Below are 20,410 nucleotides of genomic sequence, written 5' to 3' on the forward strand. Positions count from 1 at the left end.
CATATCAATGTAAATCCCCTTTACCAACATGTCCTGCCTTATCGTCTCCCCCCAGGTCTTCTATGGTCTTCCTCTCCTACTCCTTCCAGGAATCTGCACTTCAGCTATTCTTCGTATTGGGTGATTAACATCTCGACGTTGAACATGACCAAACCATCTAAACCTATGCTCTCTCATTTTGGCATCAATTGGTGCCACACCTAGACTTCTCTAATATACTCATTTCTAATTTTATCCTTCCTTGTCACTCCACTTATCCATCTAAGCATTCTCATTTTCGCCACATGCATTCGTTGTTCCTCTTTCTTCTTCACTGCCCAACATTCAGTTCCGTAGATCATAGTCAGTCTTATGGCTGTTTCATAGAATTTTCCCTTCAGCTTCATTGGAATTTTTCTGTCACACAACACACCACTCGCTTCTCCCCACTTCATCCATCCAGCCCTAATTCTACTGCATGCATCTCCATCTATTTCTCCATTACTCTGTAATACCGATCCCAGGTACTTAAAACTATTGCTTTTTACAATCAGTTCACGATCCAAAGATACCATTTTATTAATTGTAGTAACTCCATCTTTAAATGAACATTCCAAATAATCTGTTTTTGTCGTACTAAGTTTTAAACCTTTTTCCTCCAGAGCTTGCCTCTACTGTTCCAATTTTTGTTCTAAGTCTCTTTCACTATTTCCTACTAACACGACATCATCTGCATACATTAAGCACCATGGAATGTTACCCTGTAGTTTCGCTGTTATCTGGTCCAAAACTAATGAGAATAAATACGGACTAAGCACAGAGCCTTGGTGCAATCCTACTTTCACATGAAATTTATCAGTCTCTCCCTCACCTGTCCTAACACTAGTCGTTACTCCCTCATACATATCCCTCACAATCTTTACATATTCACCAGGGACTCTTTCTTATTAAGTGCCCAAAACAGAATCTCTCGAGGAACTCTATTATATGCTTTCTCAACATCAATGAATACCATATGAGCGTTTGTTTCTTTACTCCTGTATTTTTTCATCAACTGCCTTATAATGAAAATTGCATCTGTTGTTGATCTGCCCTGCATAAAGCCAAATTGATTCTCGGATATTTCGGTCTCTTCACGTATCCGTCTATCAATTACTCTTTCCCATTTTTTTATGGTGTGGCTAAGCAGTTTTATAACCCTGTAGTTTGTACATTGTTGTATATCTCCCTTGTTTTTGTAAAGAGGTACCAGTATATTGCTTCTCCATTTGTCTGGCATTTGTCCAACTTCCATAATTCTATTAAATAGACCTGCTAGCCACCTTGTTCCTGTCTCTCTGAATGCTCTCCATACTTCCCCAGGAATATCATCTGGTCCTACCGCTTTCCTTTCTTTATTTTTTGAAGCGCTTGAGCCACCTCCTCGTTTGTTATTTTGGTGACCATTGCTGCTACTATCTCCGTTGACTCTACAGGCTGTCTGTCAAATTCTTCATTTAATAAGCTGTCAAAGTACTTTCTCCATCTCTTTTTGACATCCCTTTCGTGAACTAGTATTTTATTATTTTCATCTCGGATACATCTAATCTGATTAAAATCTTTTGCTTTCTTTGCTCTCTGTTTGGCTATTTTATATATCTTCGTTTCACCTTCCCTGGTATTAAGTGGATCGTATAGGTTTGAATACGCTTCTGCTTTGGCTTTTGCTACTGCTACTTTCGCTTCCTTTTTCGCCACCATATAGTTTTGAAGATCTGTGTCGGATCTGATTTCTTGCCACTTTTTATATAATTTTCTCTTCTATTTTATTTTTCCTTGTACTTCGTTTGACCACCACCAAGACTCTTTATCCTCAAACTTTTTTTCTTGACGTTTTCCCAAGTATTTCAATAGCAGTCTCTCTAATTCTACTGGCCATTTTCTCCATATTGTATTAGGGCTTCCTTTCATGTTCCAACATATTTTTTCTACTATTCTTCTTCTGAATAGGCCTTCTTTCTCATCTTTTAGCAGCCACCACTTGATTTTTTGTGGTCCTCTTCGATATTTTTGTTTAGTTTCGCTTTTTACTTCGATGTCCAGAACAAGCAGCTTATGTTGTTGGCTTACTGTCTCACTAACTATTACCTTGCAGTTCTTGCATTCACGTATGTCTTCTTTCCTTATCATGAAGTAATCTATTTGGGATTAATGTTGTCCACTTTTGTAGGTAATAAGTTGAGTTTCTCTCTTTTTAAAGAATGTGTTAACAATCGCCATTTCCAATGCTGTTGCTAATTCAAGCATGTCGTCTCAAGCTTCATTTCTAGTTCCAAAGCCTAATCCCCCATATATTGCTTCGTATCCTGTCTTGGCTTGGCCCACATGTGCATTGAAATCACCTCCTATTATAACTTTCTCCTCTGACGGAATATCACTCAAGACGTCTCCTAATTGGTCGTAGAAAGCTCTTCTTTCATTCTCACCCAGACCTGTTTGAGGAGCATACACACACAACATTCAATACCTCTTTATCAATTACAAATTTCACTGACATCAAATATCACTCGTTCTTACAACTTCCACTACGTTATCTTTCATTTCACTATCAGCAATTATACCAACTCCATTTCTAGTGTTACTACTCCCTGCATACCACAATTGGTAACCTTCACCTAGTTCTTTCGCCCTTTGACCTTTCCACCTAGTTTATTGAATGCAAGCAATTTGAACTCTCCTTCGTTTGAACGCATCCACTAACTCCAGACTCTTACCTGTAAGACTACCAAGATTCCACGACCCTATCCTGATTTTTCTAACCTGCAATGGTGTTCCCCCTGAGATAGTTCTCACCCGGAGATCCGAACGGAGGCTCATTTTACTTCCGGTATATTTTACCTCAGGAAATGACATCATTTCAGTATAAGTTTTTATATCTTTGGAGAAGGTCTTTTCATTTTTATGGACTGAAAAGATTTTGTTTGGATATTTGATGCCTGAATGCCTTTTCTATCAGCACCATACCCTGCCGTGCACGTTTAGTCAATACACCACCATGACAACTGGAACAACCATGACACCACCATGACACCATCATGACACCACCATGACAACTGATAACTGGAAATGATATCAACCGGAACTAAATATTCGAGCTTGACTGTTCGATATGCGATGATTGAAATATCACATGTACTATTTCTGCGACTATAATGTGGCACTTCCGATTACTCTTTTTTAACCGGAAGTGATATAAAACGGAAGTATACAGGGTGTCCCCGAAAATAGTGCGTTCCTTTAAGGTATTCCTTTAAGTAAAGTTAACCGTTTCCAAAAAAATTACATTGTTCTCCATATAAGTGAATTTATATTTTCATAAATTTGAATGACATGGCAACGTAGCCTAGAAGAACTTGCTGTGACTGTGGAAATTTAACCTAATAACCCCTTGTTTATTTACTTTGAGGTGTGATTTTTGGGGTTGTTGACATCCTAGGTACCTACCTGCAAAATAATGGATAAGGGTTTGGTTGATATTTACATTATTTTACCTACCAGATGCAACTGACCTACAAACCTACTTTTTTAATCTTTAGATTTTTGAGTTGCGCGTTGTTGCCAGACTTCAATTTGCATATCAAAATGTATTTTCGTTTTTTGGTCAAAAGGACCAATTTAGAAAAAAATGTTATAAAACTTTTTTCTCTACATTCTGCCTTCTACCTATACCTTTAAGGAACGCACTTTTTCGGAGACACCCTGTATATTCATTCTCGCCTTGCATCGAATAATATATCGCATGTACTATTTCTGCGATATTAAAACAATACTTCCAGTTGCAACTCTAAAACCGGAAGTCCTAGTTCAAATTTCTTACCTTTAATACCATCCTTGGCTTATAAGCTATCATTCGATACTTTATCTGTCATTCTATCTAGTCTAATGACGGAGGAGTTATGTTTACAAAGGGACAGACCTTCTTCTTCTTCTTCTGGTTCCTATCCGTTTCGGATGTTGGAAATGATGTTGGCAGTTATGATATCGCTGCGGCTCGAAACAGTTCCGTTAAGGTTTTCTTAAACCATGTTCTCAAATTCCGCGGCCATGATATTCTCCTTCTACCGGGTCCTCGCTTACCTTTGACTTTATCTTGCAATATGGACTGCAGCAGGAAGTAACGGTGCTGATTACTCATAACGTGTCCCAGACACTGCAATTTTATGCGTTTGATGGTAAACAAAATATTTCTAATGTTGCTTCATGGAAGATTATACAGAAAGCTAGAATATGATATGGATGATACACAATTTGGGTTCCGCAAAGGACTTGGAACAAGAGAGATATTGTTTGCGTTTAATGTCCTCTCTCAAAGATGTTTAGATATAAACCTGGATATTTATTCCTGTTTCATCGACTTCGAAAAAGCCTTCGACAGGGTCCGACATGAAAAACTAATAGAATTATTGAAAAACAGAGATATAGACAGACGAGATTTACGAATTATCATCAATCTGTATTGGAATCAAAAGGCCAATATAAAGATAGAAGAACAAGAATCCGAGAATATTGATATAAAGATAGGAGTAAGACACGGTTGTGTTCTGTCGCCGCTACTGTTTAACCTGTACAGTGAAGCCATATTTCAGGAAGCGATAGCGGAGCTAAGTGATGAAATCTCTATAAACGAAAGAATAGTAAATAACAAAAGATTCGCTGATGACACCGTTATAATGGCACCCTGGAATGGCTACAAGAATTGCTAAATAGAATTAACGATTATTGCATTCGATACGGACTAAAAATAAACAAGAAAAAAACTAAATTTATGATTGTCTCAAAAACAGAACACGGAAATGAAAGGTTAATGATAGAGCAAACCCAAATAGAAAAAGTTAAGACATACAAATATCTGGGAAACTGAGTTGATAACAAAAATTACCAAAGCAAAGAAATTCCGAAACTCCGAATTGAAACTGCAAGGCAAGCATTTATAAAAATGACGACACTGCTTACAAACAAAGACCTTCAGTTGCCTCTCAGATTGAGGGCTCTAAGATGCTACATATTTTCTATATTGCTATACGGAATGAAAGCTTGGACACTGAAGTGACAACACATAAGAAGAATAGAAGCGTTCGAAATGTGGTGTTACAGAAGAATATTGAAAATTCAGTGTGTTCAAAGGATTCCCAATGTTGAAGTGCTACGACGTTTAAATAAGGAGTTAGAAATTATGAAAAGTATAAAAACTAGAAAACTGGAATATTTGGGTCACATTACCAGAGGAGAAAAATATGAGTGGCTGAGAATTATTATGCAAGGAAGGATCCAAGGAAGAAGAAGCATAGGAAGAAGACGCATTTCCTGGCTGAGGAAATTTAGAGCATGGTTTAACTTTAGTTCATTACAACTATTCAGAGCAGCAGCCAACAAAGTGACCATAGCTATTTTGATATCCAACCTCCGATAGGAGAGGAAACTTTAAGAAGAAGAAGGTAAACACAATCTCCGGTTCCTTCTTCATTCTTCCTAGGACTTTCTTATTAGTGATGCTTGCTGTCCATGATATTCTCAGCATTCTTCTATAAAGCCACATCTCAAATGCTTCAAGTTTTTTAATATTGGTGTCTGTAAGCGTCCATGCCTCCGCTTCGTACAACAATATAGAGAAAACATAACATCTCACAGGGACAGACAGATATGAATAATTCAAGGTTTTCACATTTTTTCAAAATGGCTGAAATCAATATAGTGAATTGTTAAACCATGTCATTAATCTCGATTATTAGGATTTCATAGTTTTCTTAATCTACCCTTAAAGATGTAACTTCTGATATCTACGTATTTTCAATTTTCAGCATTCACAATTTGGACAGAGCAGGATATACACTTGCGAGCAAAATAATCGACTCACTTGCTGAAAAATTGTACACGTGGAATTTCCTAAAAATTTGGACCTGTTGTCCGATTTGAGTGATTTTTTTAGTATGTTACAGCCTTATTATTTAAGAAAATCGATGTAATATTATTGTTGCTATACGGTAAAGCTCATTTTATACCGGGTGTAACAATCATACTGTATTTTTTCTTAAAGTTCGGAACACCCTGTGGAGTATTCTAGCATATAAAAATATTTAAATTAAAATTCAATTGTAGGCTTAGGCTTTATTAACATTTTCTTTTTTGACTCATTTGCTTATGTTGGATAATAAAAAAGTTAGGTACGTTTAAGAAAAAAACACCCTATGATTGTTACACCCGGTATAAAATGACCTTTACCTGTCTAGCAATGATAATATTACATCGATTTTCTTAAAAAATAAGGCTGTAACATACTAAAAAAATCACTCGAATCGGACAATAGGTTTAGGAAATTTGAGACTTCTAACGTGTACGATTCAGCAAGTGAGTCGATTATTCTGCTCTCAAGTGTATTACCATAATGCAAATTTCTCCAAGTTTCTTAGCTTGTTCTCTTTGTTCTCATTCCCTCTTCTTCTAGCGACTGTATTTTTTAATCGCCTGTAAAAAGCAATGATATTCATTATCACTTTTGACGTAAGAAAGAATGTACAATGAGAAAAATAAGATTGAAATTGAATGCAATGTAAATTATGCAGAGCTAGTAAAGTGGTGAAATGTCTAAAGGTAACCATATGGCAAAACGAAAACAACATTGAAAAATATCAAAAATCTACAAAAGAATTACAATTACTACAACATCCATAAACTAGAACATAACCATCAAAAACCAAAAGCTTTACTGGAACAGAAATGAAGATACTTCTAGACATAGTTAAAAAGGCACTATCTATTAGACAAAGAAAAACACAAAATCGTAAGAGGTGCATACTTTGATGACACCAAGATCAGGGAATTAGAAAGGAAAAAATACTGAAATGAAGCAAGGGGAAATGTGCTAAAGAATAGCACACCTAAAATACAATTACAGGCAAAAAATGATTGTGTTCCATGTTTCAAGACGAAAATCTTTTAGCGAAAAGATGAACAAATAGAAAGAAATATTGACTGACAAAAGTGCAAGATCTACGATAAAAATTGAAAATCATTTTAAACCATTTTGTTAATAATTATTTGTCTCTGATCCGAAATTTAATGTTTTGCGGTAGACCTACAGGATAATAGTAATGGTATTATATGGGAACTAAAATAAAATGCTTTTTGCTTAAATACTAATTATAAAATTAGAAATATATGGTGGTGATAAAAAATATACCTCTACATAATAATTTTGTATATATTTTTTTATTTAAATTAACGTGCATGTGACATCTATGTTCATTAGCAGGAGTTACAGTTTACATGGTAATAGGTTTGTTCTAGAATCAGTTTCAAACGGTTTGAAACCATCAGTGAATAGTGGACCAGCGCGAGTAGAGGGGATAGCACTGGTGACTGTATTATGTTCTCTCACTGACCAACTATTTGCTGACGGTTTCTGTCTAGTTTGACTGTTTGCTAGAACAAACTTGTATATTATAAATTACAAATAGTATAGTTTACATTACTTAACATAAGTAAAAAAAAATCAGTTATCATGTTATCAACAATTATTATATTTTGTGTAACAGTTGATTCTTCTCGAGGAATTTGATAAACTTGTAGTCTAAGAGCTAGTGAACCCTCCGACTAACGGTCGTCCTGTAAGGCTAGAAATTTTTCTAGTGATAATTCATAGCATACCAAGGCTAAAAACCATGACCTGGCAGGCCTCAGCGGTGCACATGTATCTACCAGGTGAATCGAAAAGTGCAAATTTAGAGGGTAAAATAAACTTTCTCCTGTAAGGTTTAAATTTAAGTATGTGTTTGAGTAAGTCATTTAGAAGAAATGTGTACAATGACAGGCGATTCTGAAGAGCATAAGACCTTGCCAGGCGAGGGGAAAGATTAGGGGTTTTTCCTAAAATTATTTTTTTTGCATCGAACAAATTTTTTTTAAATTTTTTGAATCAGTCCAAACAGAAAAGGTCTTTAGTGATTTTTCTCTTAAGTTAATAGTTTTTGTTATATAAGCAATTGAAAATTTTGAAAATTGCGAAATCGACCATTTTTAACCCTAAATCGGACATTTATCTAAAAATTTCAAAGTTTCCAAGGTAGGTAGATATTCTTTAAACATTGATTGATGAAACACTGTAGTATAAGTGAGGACGTTTGAGTTGGCATAAATTCATTATCTCGAGAATGGGCAATTTCAAGAGCAATCCTCAGACAGGTCGATTTTTATTTATAAATTAGGACTTTTTGGCATATATATAATACTAGTGACGTCATCCATCTGAGAGTGATGACGTAATTGATGATTTTTTAAATGAGAGTAGGGGTTGTGTGATAGCTCATTTGAAAGGTTATTTAATTCTCTATTCACTAATATAAACATTAACATAATTATTTATACAGGGTGTACAAAAAATTTTTTTTTATTAAATTAAGTTTGATTAAATTTGACAAATATAAGATACTTTTTTTGTACACCCTGTATAAATAATTATATTAATGTTTATATTACTGAATAGAGAATTAAATAACCTTTCAAATGAGCTGTCACACAACCCCTACTCTTATTTAAAAAAATCATCGATTACGTCATCACGCCCAGATGGATGACGTTACTAGTATTATATATATATATATATATATATATATATATATATATATATATATATATATATATATATATATATATATATACCAAAAAGTCCTAATTCAAAAATAAAAATCAACCTGTCTGAGGATATCTCTTGAAATTTGCCCATTCTCGAGATAATGAATTTATGCAAACTCAAACGTCCTCACTTATACTACAGTGCCGCGCCCGCTTGATCAGCAATTAATAAAACAAAGGGGTTTTCGATATTTTATTGCAAAAAACTCTTCGGAATTTCATCAATCAATGTTTAAAGAATATCTACGTACCTTGGCAACATTGAAATTTTTAGATAAATGTCCGATTTAGGGTTAAAAATGGTCGATTTCGCAATTTTCAAAATTTTCAATCGCTTATATAACAAAAACTATTAACTTAAGAGAAAAATCACTAAAGACCTTTTCTGTTTGGAATGATTCAAAAAACTTAAAAAAAAATTGTTCGATGGAAAAAGAATAATTTTAGGAAAAACCCCTAATCTTTCCCCTCACCTGGCAAGGTCTTATCCTCTTCAGAATCGCCTGTCATTGTACAAATTTCTTCTAAATGACTTACTCAAACACATACTTAAATTTAAACCTTACAGGAGAAAGTTTATTTTACCCCCTAAATTTGCACTTTTCGATTCACCTGGTAGATACACGTGCACCGCTGAGGCCTGCCAGGTCATGGTTTTTAGCCTTGGTGTGCTATGAATTATCACTAGACAAATTTCTAACCTTACAGGACGACCGTTAGTCGAAGGGTTCACTAGCTCTTAGACTATTGTTGAATGGTCTGTGCTGTTAAGTACCTCTTTGAAGTTAGGACTGATACCAAGCTGTTGGCGTTCCTTGGCATAAAAAGGACAGTCAATAAGTAATATATGTCTGATTCGGAGAATAGTATTGCAGTGTTGACATTTTGGTAGTGGAGATGATGTCATCAAATAGCCATGTGTTAGACGGGTATGTCCTATATGCAGTCTCCGTATGATTGCCATATTTTTCCGAGATAAACTAGGGCAGGTAAATAGGTTCACTGAGGGCTTAATTTCATCCAGTCTGGCTTTTAGATCATTGCAGATTTGTATATTAAGCATGGTATCCATCGATGATGCAGCTTTTTTGGCAAGGCAATCAGCTTTTTCGTTACCACTAATCCCAACATGGGATGGTACCCATAATAAAGTGACTTTTGTATTTTGATTAATAAGAAGCTGATAAATGTCATGAATATCTTGGACAAGATGATGATTGGTGATTATAGTATTGATGGAGTGTATAGAGGAAAGTTAATCAGTACATATGGCTATGTGTGTGCTTGGATATTTTTGAGCATGTTTGAAAGCACACAAAATAGCTAGCAGTTCGCCAGTCTGAATACTATACCAAGAAGAAATTTTACAGAGTTCGATAGGCTGTTGAAGAGTAGTTAGAGAGTATCCAACTCCACTTTCAGATTTTGACGCGCCAGTGTAAAGAACTATGTTATATTTATTTTTGTTTATGAGTTCTAGGAAGAGATTTCTTAATGTGTTAACACTGACATCTTCCTTGTTAAATTTGGTGAGGGACATATCATGATGAGGGAGTAGGTTGGTCCAATAGGGATTATTGGAGAATGGTAGAGTTCTGGTTTCAGACAAATTTATGTCTTTTAATAACGGCTGTAGAAGATGAGGAAAAGGATGTATAATTAAGTTACGAGGAGCATTGTTATGAGGTTGATGTGATGATGTAATTAAAGGATACACTGGATTGGAGGGATTGGAAGAAATTGTAGCAGCATAGGAGGAAAGAAGGTATTCTCGTCTAAGCCACACAGGAGGTTCATTGGCTTCACAGTTAAGACTTTCTGCCGAACTAGAACGAAATGCTCCAAGACATAGACGGATAGTCGTGTTGTGCACTGTATTTAGTGAATTTAGGTTTGACTTAGATGCAGACATATAGATGAAACATCCATAGTCAAACTTATAACGGATTAGTGATCTGTAAAGAGTGTTTTAATTATATTTAACCTTTTAAGGCACGCTCCTTTAGTTTCCTGAATGTGTTGTTTCCAGGTTAATCTTGAATCAAAACTATCAGCCCTAATATTTTGCAATTATCAACGACCGGTAATTTAAAGTTGTTGACGGTAATTTCAGGGTTAAAAGAGTTAATTCTTCTACTGAATTTAATAACTTTGGACTTAAAATGGGAGAGAGTAAGTCCTAGGGAAGCAACTTTGATTTGTAAATCATTTACTGCTAATTGCAGAATTTTACTAGTAGTAGCGTTGGATTTACCCTGGCAGTACATTATTAGGTCATCGGAATATAATAAGCATCTGATAGGTGGAGGGCTATTGTGACATAACTGGCTAATCGCAAGAATGAATAAAGATGTGCTTAAAAGTGAACCTGGAGGAACTCCGTCATATTGGATATATGGAGAAGGAAGGAAGTTATTGACAGAAAACCTGAATGTTCTAGATGTTTGGAAGTTTTTTATAAAAGTGAGGTTACATTGAAAAAGTTTGTCAAGAATTGCGTTTCTTGAGATGGTGTCAAATGCGCTTTCTATGTCGAAGATTGTTGCTATCAGATCTTGTTTGCTATTAATCGCGTTAGATATATGGGTTTGAAGTAGTACAAGGTTATCTCTTGTGGAGCGCTGTCTTTGGTAGCCAGATTGTTCCTGTGGAATAATCTTGTATTTTTCAAAATACCATAGAAGACGTTTGTTGATCACTATTTCCATTAATTTGCACATAGTGCATGTGAGGGAGATGGGTCTGTAAGATTGTGGAAAACTAGTTGGCTGATTTGGCTTGAGTATAGGTATAGGACTTGCTCCATTGAGATGGAAATTTATGTGAGCTCCAGATTAGATTGTATAAAGTTAGGAGTTTTTTAAGGCCATAATTAGACAAGTGCTTTACAAATGCATAAGGAATATCATCGGGCCCAGCTGCGGCGTTTCTGCTATTAGCTAAAGCAGATATAAGCTCATGGATAGTAAAAGGAGAATTAAGGGGCCCAGAAGATATCAGGGTATTTCTGTGTGGATTTATTTCATGATGGGACATATTAATATGATTAGTTTTGTTTCTGAACTTATTTTCGAAATGTTTAGCAAAGGTGTTAGGAATAAGTTCATGTGAAGTGATCTCTATACCATTTAAAATTAAACGAGTAATTTTATTATTAGTTTTGTGACCTTGAATTTGTCGTATTTTTTTCCAAATTTGGCTAGGATTTTAATTTTCATTAATGGATGATACATAATCCTGCCAGGATGATTTTTTGCTTTTTTTACTATGTGTTTGGCTTTGGCTTTAAATTTTTTGTAATTTATTAAATTTTCAAGGCTTCTGTTTTTTGGTACTTGTTTAGAGCTTTTTTGGATAGACGAATTGCCTCTTTACAAGAAGAGTTCCACCAATGAACTGCCTTATGATTTGGAGAGAATGTTGCTTAGCAGCCGAGAGAATTGTCTCTGATATTGACGTTAATAAATAGTCAACATCATTGGTTGTCGGATGTTCATTTGCGATCAAGAGAGTATCAAAAGATTTTGAATATTCTGACCAGTTAGCTTTATTTAAGCGCCAATAACTTTTGCAAGATACAACTCCACTACAGTTGTTGGAAATTATTATAGGATAATGATTGCTGTCAAAGAGATCATCAGCTGTTTGCCAGGATAGAAAAGGTGCTGATTAGGGTCTCTAATACTATGGTCAATAGCAGAGAATGATCCAAAGGAAATGTTAAAGTGAGTATTAGATCCTGTGTTAAGAAGACAGGAGTTTGTGCAGTTAAGGATATTTTCAACTACTTTTCCACGACCAAATGTAGATTTAGAACCCCATATACTGTTAGGTGCGTTAAAGTCTCCTGTGAGTATAAACGGCTGAGGTAGCTGGAATATAAGGTCTAGGAGCTCTTCCTTAGTAGGGAAGTATGGAGCAGATAGTAAGCTTATTAGGGCAAAATGTAGTTATGGCAATTGCCTCAAGATTCGTTGTTAAAGGTAGATTATTGGGTAGATTTCACTGGAAGCAAAAATTGATGCACCTCCACTAGCTCTGATCCAGTTCGTCCTAATGAAGTGGTATCCTTCAAAGGATTTAGGATGAGGAATATTATTTGTAGTAAAATTAGTCTCTTGTAGACAAATAAAATCTGGATGGTAAATAATTGATGTAAGATATTGTATGTGCTCAAGACGCGGATAATATCCGTCGCAATTCCATTGTAAAATAGTGAAAATATAGTTTTTATTTTTAGAAAAGATCGGTATCATTGGTGTTGGAGTCACATGAATTATTGGACGTAAGGCTGGCAACTTCGTCAGCGTCTACGGGATTTAATATAATCTTTAGCTTTTTAGATAATCCTGTAATGCGATTTTTAAGCGATCTATCAGATACAGTTTGATATATTTGCCTAAGGTCTTCTAGAAGGGACTTAATGTTGGTGGTAAAGTTATGAGCTTCTTTAAGAGGATCACTGCTACCAAAGGAATTTTCCAGGAAGGCAATAAGTTGTAATGCTCTCAACGAAAATTTTTCTGAATTAGCACTAATTAATTGTTGAATAGTTGATTGAGCAGAGGGAGTAATTTTACCAACTTCTTTGCCATCAGTTTTTAATTTTTTTTAGGAGCTGATTTAGGAGTTGCAAAGGCTGTGGTATATTGAGCATTTATAGGGTTTAAGTCTGGGGGGTTAGTTACTTGTGGTTAGTAAACAAGACGTCGGCCCTATGCAACTAATTGTCAATGGTGAATCAATAACAAAAGTTAACCATTTTAAATACCTAGGATGTTGGATAAACGAGACACTAAATCCGGATGAAGAAATTAAAACTCGTATAGAAATTGCAAGAGGAGCATTTATGAAACTTAGATCTATTCTGAGCAACTCTCAGCTGAACTTACAACTAAGAATCAAGTTCCTAAAATGTTATGTGTATCCTGTATTACTATATGGATGTGAAACCTGGATCATGAAGGTTAACATGATGAACAAATTAGAAGCCTTTGAGATGTGGTCGTATCGTAGAATGCTCAGAATATCTTGGGTTCAACGCATTTCAAACAGAGAAGTCTTAAACAGAGTAGGTCAAGGCGAAGGTGACTTAGTGAAGATGATAAAAAAGAGAAAACTTGAATATCTGGGGCATATAATGAGAGGTAGCAGATACAGGATGCTGCAGTTAATACTCAATGGAAAGATCGACGGAAAAAGAGGAATTGGTCGAAAGAAATATTCATGGCTCCGAAACCTTCGTCAATGGACTGGCTTATCAGCAGATCAATTGTTATATGCCGCACAAGATCGAGAACGATATCGGCAAATTGTTATGGAAGCTACCCACGCCTAAAAATTTGGGCACGGTACTTAAAGAAGAAGAATAAGGTTAGCAGTAACCGATAAAGTGGGTGATTCGAGACTGGTGTTGGTAGAATTAGTTCTTTTGATGCAAGGATTTGAAGGCAAGGACACTGACATTAGAGACTGTTCGTTTGGAATTGTTAAGTCGATATTAGTTGGATTGATTTCTTCTTTTGAGGAGGAGGAAGGAGGAGATATAGTAGAAGGAGGTTCAAATGGGATTAGGCTAGAAGTTGTATTTTGAGAAGGATTGCTAGATATTTCTTGAGAGTTAGGACAGGAGTCTGCAGTGTGTCCAGATTGTTTACATAAAAAACATTCAAGTTTATTCGAAGTGATAAAGATTCTATAATTAGTATTTTCATGCGATATTACAATTGAGGTATTTAACTCAGTTTTCTTTATCCAGTATAATATAGATAGAGAGTCGAAAACTGAAAATGTGAGCGTATTCGTCCTCAGGTGAACCGCATCGGATAAAAGAGATAGGAGAAGCAAGTTGTAATCGAATTTCGTCTTTAAGTGCTTGCTCTATGAGTGAATTCGGGATCGAAGGGCACACGTTGGACAGTAGTAGCCTCTTTGCAGGTGTAATAAGTCTGCGAATAGATATTGTTTGATTTCTAACAGTAATGGTCGGATAATTTTGCAGAAGATTATCAACTACGGATAAGGAAGAAAGATAGATATACGCTGGTTAGAAATTCGTGAAGCAAAGGTTATTTCTTTAGGGGTAACAATTTTTCCAATTCCCTTGATGTAATCAAATAGCACGACGTCTGGAAGAGCGTTCATAACGATGGTGAGAGTTCTACTGGGACATGATGTTGCTGTTGTAGATTTTTTCGGTGTGATTTTGGTTACTGCAGCGAAGCTAGGTTGTACTGTTTGTGATGATGATGATGCCATAATTTGATTTTAATATTCTGGATGTCAAAATATTAAATATGTATGGCCAGTAAGAACTGGCCTAATTTTTTGGTTGTCGATAGTTGCTGTTAATTAAAATCAACTTACCAGTATTTTTAGTTGGTAAACACAAACACAACAGATTAACTAACTAGTTTTTTATATAAAATACTATTAGTAGAAGCGATAAGCGAAGCGAACCTTACTCGTTGGCTTCTCAAATAGGAATTTTGTATAATTTAATATTATTTTGTTAGTATCATTTTTTTAGATCTTCAGATTTTTTTAAATAAATTATGAAATTGATCACTGTACAAGTGAAATCAATCGAATCAAACATCAAAAAATTAATCCACAGAATTGAAATTGCCAGAGCATTTGTGAATGTGATAAACATAGGTTATAGGTACTAGCGTTACCAGGTGTCCCGATTTTCAGGGGTCTGGGGACGCGTACCGATTTGTACCTGATCGGGACACTAAATATCCCGATTTTCACCCACGAAAACCATTTTCAGGAGGACTTGCTGTGAATTTTATAACTATGTTATAAAAACAAAGCACTCCTAAAAGCGCAAAGTCGAATGAAAAATATAATTTTAATAAAAAATAAATAATTTACTTAATATACGATTTTTTTTTGTAATTTTGTCTGATTATTATTATTATTTAGTATTTAGAATCACCTTGTAGTCCAATAAATGAACGGAAAATACGGCGATACCGTGTAATTTTTAGGATCAACTCCGAATTGCATGAAAATTTGGACGACTTCTGCCGTTGGTTGCTTTTACTCAGGCGATGACAGTCACCCCTAGTTGGGGGGTGAAAAACCGCGCGTTTAAAATAAGTTCCGAGATGGATAAATTGACTAATTCTAAGCAATTTTAGTTCTATAGAATTTTAACTTAGTTGATACTCTTCAAGTTATTTACGATTGAAAATGTTTATTTTTCGACAAAAAAAATCACGTTTTCAGGGGATTTTCACAAATAAGTCAAAAAGTATTTGATAGAGAAAAATATTCTTAGCAAAAATGTAGCATAATATAAAAAAATGAAAAAAATTGTGAACTCGTAAAGTCTATAGACCCAGCAAAAGCAAAGTTGTAGCTCATGAAAAATACGTTCTTATTCGTCAAATTCCAAATCAAATATTTCAACGTGAAATAACCAAGAAATGAAGCACTTTTCGGGAAAAACCAATTAAAACTTTTTTAATAAAGCTTTATTTGATATTTTAAAAAAGTTTCTAGCATCAATACTAAGCGAGTTATGCCCAAAATGAAGTTGACTCCTCTTTTTGGTAGGAAAATCGTGAAAATCTCCGCCTACTTAGCACCCCAAATGAAATTAATCGTTACCGCTTTACAAACAATTTACTTTACTTATGTTTTTTTTATATGACTGAAAGGGCCTGAGCGAGTCACTAATCACGAGTGTATACAAAATATGAAAAGCCATATTTTAACCAATTTTTGTCTTACAGAAAAGCAAAATGAATCTATCATATTTATAAAATCAAAACCTACCTACTTTTTATTCCTTGAGATTTTTAGTATCCCTAATACTTGTTAAGTTATTTTGAAAAAAGGGCATTTTCCAATATTTTAGGAAATTTTTTTTAATATGAAATCAATTTTTTTTTCAAAACTAAGCACTTCCAACATGTAAACCTTACAGATCTTATAAACAATACACATATAAAGTAAATGGTAAAGCGGTAACGATTAATTTTATTTACGGTGCTAAATAGGGGGAGATTTTCACGTTTTTCTTTTACCAAAAAAGGGTCCAACTTTATTTTGAGCGTAACTCGCTTAGTTTTAATGCTCGAGACTTTTATATAAAACAAAATTAACGATTTTTTAAACACTTTAAAAATTTTTAATGGTTTAAAAATTTAAGGTTTTGTCCGAAAATTGCTTAATTTTTTGGTTACCTCAAGTTGAAAAATTCGATTTGGAATCTAACGAATAAGAACGTATTTTGATGAGCTACAACTTTCCTTTTACTGGTTTCATAGACTTTCTGAACATAGGTACATTTTTTTTGCTTTTTTAAAAGATTTTTGCTAAGAATATTTTTTTCGATAAAAATACTCGAAAAGTATTGACTTAGTTTAAAAATTATATTTTTTTCCCCTAATCATCTCTACGATGATGATTATTACAATTACAATCTGGTCATACTTGACCAAGGAGCAATTTTAGTCTAACCTAAATTGTATTGAACAAAAGTTTTTTAGAGCTAGTCAGTTGATCCATTTTGGGACTTACTTTAAACGCCCGTTTTTTTACCCCCGAGAAGGGGTAAAAAACGCGCTGTAACTGTCACCCCCCCAAGTAAAAGCAACCAACGGTACAAGTTCAACTTTGAAGCAGACAGTAAGTAGAACCTAAAACCAGATTTTCATGCAATTCGGAGTTGACTATGAAAAAATTACACTCCAAAACGGTCATTTACTGGGCTAGTGTTGTTTATTTGTCCCGATCTACAACCCTAAATCCCGATTTGTTTTTGCTTATGTACCGATTAAAAACAAATCGGACCTGGCAACACTAATAGGTACCTACTTTGCCACCCGAAATTGGCCAGATCAATAATAAGAGTAAGAACATTAGGTAAAATGTTATATTGCTCCTTGTCGCTTTCGAGTGTCCACGAAACATGGATACTCTAATAAGGAGAAATCAACAAGATAAACATGTGAGATATATAAAAGCTAATAGACTGATGGGCAGGCCACGTGGTACGAAGTTATGACGCCAGACTGATTAGAAATGTGTTTTGGTTTGGGAAAGACCAGACGGTAGGTAGAAGACCGGTAGGACTCAGTGGCGTAACAAACTCCGTCGGTCCCCCCGCAGGATTGGAAATGGGGCCCCCTTTAAAAAGTTACTAAATACGACTTGTGTACAAACCGGTCAAACTTTTGAACCGGTCAAACTTACAAATCATAAAAACAATACATATTCAAAGTAAATGGTACAGCGCTAATGATAAATTTTATTTGAGGTGCCAAACAAGGGGAGATTTTCACGATTTTTTTTTACCAAAAAAACGGGCCAACTTTGTTTTGAGGGTAACTCGCTTAGTTTTGATCCCAGAAACGTTTATAAATATTAAAAATAAAGCTGTTTTAAACATTTAAAAAACATTTTAATGAGTTTTCCCCAAAAAGTGCTTCATTTTTTGGTTATTTTGACGAATAAGAACAATTTTTCATGAGCTTTAACTTTGCTTTTACTGTATCGATTGACTTCATGAGTAGACCATTTTTTTATAAGCTACATTTTTGCTACAAATATTTTTTTAATAATATTTAATTCGAGAAATATTTTTAGTTTTTTTTGTTGAAAAATAAAAAATTTCACGCGCAATAACTCGAAACATATTGAACAAAAGTTGTAGTCCACAGTACATCTTTTTTTTGGAAGATAATTAGAAAAGTCTTAAAAATGTTCTTAACTGCTTCTTTTGAGCGAGTCTACCACTTTCTGAAAAATTTTAGAGTGCAGGTTGGGCACATTTCCGCGTCCCGCGTCATTAACATATTTACGTTGTCGGACTAACGAAACTCGGCTGTAAATTTGTCGAACAAGAGATCGACAATCTTTATTAATTAAATATAAGTATGTATTTTAAACTGAAAATTAAGAGTTTTGTAATAACAAAACTCTACGGTCGGACTCTACGATTTTGTTATCACAAAACTCTTAATTTTCAATTTAAAGTACTTATATTTAAATAATAAAGATTGTCGATCTCTTGTCCGACATATTTGTAGCCGCGTTTCGTTAGTCCGACAACGTAAATATGTTAATGACACAAGACGCGGAAACGCGTCCAAATTGCACTCTGAAATTTTTCAGAAAGTAGTAGACTCGCTCAAACGAAGCAGTTAAGATAATTAAGACTTTGGTAATCATCTTCCAAAAAGGAAGATGTACTGTGGACTATTGCTTATAATTAGTCAATTTAACCATTTCCGGACTTATTTTAAACGTATGTTTTTTACCTCCCAAGTGGAGGGTAAGTAGAATAAAAATCAAAATTTTCAAGCAAATACGTCGTGACGCTGATTATTTCATTCATAGGAGATTCTGACCAATAGAAAGGGGCGGAGGTAAATTCCTCACCAACCAGTAAAAACATATAATCCGACCGGTATTTTCCTCACCAAATTTAAGGGTTCCTATTAATCCGGTAGGTATTTTCCTCACCAACTCACTCAGGTAATGAAATAAAAATATAGATGTAATTTAAGAATGATTATTATGAAAGCATCCAAAATCCGAATAAAAGACATTAATGCCCGGTTGCACCAACATATCTTAAGCTTAAGTCGAGAATATCATAAGAATGAACATAATATAATTATTATAATATATTACAATACGAATACCATAATATAATAATAGATATAATTGATAATAAGGTAAGAATCTAAAATTATGGAGCAACGTAAGTGATACTCAAGGAGGCCCTATCTCTAAGTAGAGATTAGCTAAGCTAGAGCTTAAGATCTGTTGGTGCAACCAGGCATAAATTCCTTACATTATAATAATAGTTTATAATATAGATAATAAGCAAAATGTATAAGTTATTATTTAATATTTACTATTATACTAAGAGACACGCTTTAAAAAATCCATTTCATTTGATTAGACTGATATTAATAAATTTTATACACTTATTTTTCAATTTCAGTTTAACTTCTTTATCTTTGATAGGTTTAGCAATATGCAAACTTTAAATTTTAACATACGTATATCTGAAATTCTTTTTAATTTATTCTAAGAAGATATATATATGGATGGATGCGTATTATAAAACAATGAACTAAAATGCGACTGAAAAGATACGCAAGCATTCGTAGTACGAATAACAGAAGAATTTGCCTCTGCTCACAAATATGGGAAAAATATGGTATTTTCGTCTACATAAATAAGTTTCAACTTAATAATCAACATATTATATAAAATTTTAATTTCTGATTTGCATGACATTAAATCAAACACAAAACAATCTGTTACGGTTTTATATATAATATGTAAGGCCAAAAGTCTGTTTGAGCCACTTACCTACTTCAGAATCATTTTGTATATTCTGATGTTAAATCAAGAGACTGAATTTTTCTATACCAAGCTTGGTGTAGATAAAATCTACAACCATGCATTTCAGTGTTCGGACACATTTGAATGATTGCATTATGTAGGTATAATGTATAGCCTTTTCAAAATCTACAAAAATTTTACTAGGATTGATTGGGGGAAGGAGCGATCAAAAATCTTCAAAAATTGCGTTACGTAATACGTGAATGCCCCATTACGGTGCGTTACATAGGGGGGAGGGCGGGGTCAAAAATCTTTAAAAATTGCGTCACGTAATACTTGAACGCCCCCAAACTCAATTTTGAGGGATTTAAAAATTTCTGATTTTAATAAATAAAAAAATTGTTGTAAGTTTCTGTTTTTTGTTTGGCAGTAAACAGTATATCTAATA

The 20,410-nt window shown here is 34.3% G+C and overlaps 1 protein-coding gene across 2 annotated transcripts in view; it reads left to right on the plus strand.

Annotated features, from left to right (window-relative positions):
* LOC114337095 (protein pygopus-like) overlaps positions 1 to 20,410 on the plus strand; it is a 92,001-nt gene that overhangs the window by 34,346 nt on the left and 37,245 nt on the right. The window lies entirely within an intron of this gene.

Source organism: Diabrotica virgifera, chromosome 3, assembly GCF_917563875.1.
Source record: "Diabrotica virgifera virgifera chromosome 3, PGI_DIABVI_V3a".
In the NCBI taxonomy this organism is placed as follows: domain Eukaryota; kingdom Metazoa; phylum Arthropoda; class Insecta; order Coleoptera; family Chrysomelidae; genus Diabrotica; species Diabrotica virgifera.